The sequence below is a fragment of the Myotis yumanensis genome, unplaced genomic scaffold (assembly GCF_028538775.1).
Source record: "Myotis yumanensis isolate MYYU_CA2020_CCGP unplaced genomic scaffold, mMyoYum1.0.hap1 SCAF_2, whole genome shotgun sequence".
Lineage (NCBI taxonomy): Eukaryota > Metazoa > Chordata > Mammalia > Chiroptera > Vespertilionidae > Myotis > Myotis yumanensis.
Window position 1 is genome coordinate 74,642,928 of NW_027223753.1, and position 1,332 is coordinate 74,644,259.

The window sequence follows — 1,332 nt, forward strand, 5'->3', positions numbered from 1 at the left end:
AGAAATGCCTAAGTGACCAGGAGTTGTCTCCTGAGCATCATGATTCCTCCCAGGTTGTCTCAAGAGATTTGGGGTGGAAGCCCCTTTTGGAAACTACTACATGGGAATAACTTATCCATAGGAGAAATAGCAATAATAAATAAAACTACTAAGAGTTAAAAATATTATTTGTTGCTTGGGGATATATTTGATATTTTCTATTTACTTTTTTCCTCAAAAGTTGATTGCGTTAGAGTGCTTTAAAATGAATCTGACAGAAACAAAACATATCAAGTAATGGGAGGAAAGCTATCTTGAGTTCAAAATTTTACACAGTGTAAACCATAGAGAGAGAGAGAGTTGAATGCTAAAGTCAATGCTAAGACATCAAGCACCAAGTTCCATCTCTGTTGGTAATGAGCAATATAAACAATGGGTAAGTAACCTGCCTGGACCTTATTTTCCATATCCAATTAAATTCCATATTTCTTGTCAGTGAACTTTAGAACTGAGATCAGTGGTCAGCTAGTAAATCCCTGTGGTTTAAACAGGGTAATAGGATAAATCATTTGACAATTATCATATAATCAATTATCCAGTAAGGCAGTCCTAGAATTCAACCATTCATTCTTTCATTTAATGAAAATTGTGCTAAGAAATAACAGGGTTCAAGAAATGATTCAAAGCTATATAAAGACGGTGGGGGTGTAGGTGAGAAAATTGTTGATTGTTAGCACAATTCAAGGCCATTTGAAAGTGTGCAAGGGTCTCATCAGTGTTCTCTTGACACCTGAAAGCTGTGGAGTTATGGTATAAACTACTATTGATTCTCTTCTCTTATTGGGTTGGTATTACTTTCCTAGAGATTTTAAAAAGCCACCCTTCAATTATTTTATCTCATAAGATAGCAAGTGGTTGTTAGATTTTATAGAAAGGGAACAGAAGCAAAGAGGGCAAGTTTTATTTTGTTTATTTTTCCTAGCAATGTTCTTAGATGTTTGGGACTGACAGGATGTGGCAGATTTCCATGTGTTTCACTCCTCTGTTGGGAGCAAATGGTCATTTGACCATGGAACAGGAAGACAGCCAGAGTAGCCCTCAGCAGAGCCAGGCCTCCTAAGGGCTGGATGACTTGCCTGTGTGTGTGTGTGTGTGTGTGTGTGTGTGTGCTATGTATCTATGTCTGTGTTTAATTTCTGCAACATGAGGAATTTTTAGGCCAGTTGTTGGCTAGACCCTTGGATTCTCTTGAAAATAATAAAAAATATCAATGACATTAGGTACAATATACAAAGGCTTACAAAATTTTAGTGGAAATAAACTCAGAGGAAATTTTATGTATTTCTTTATTAA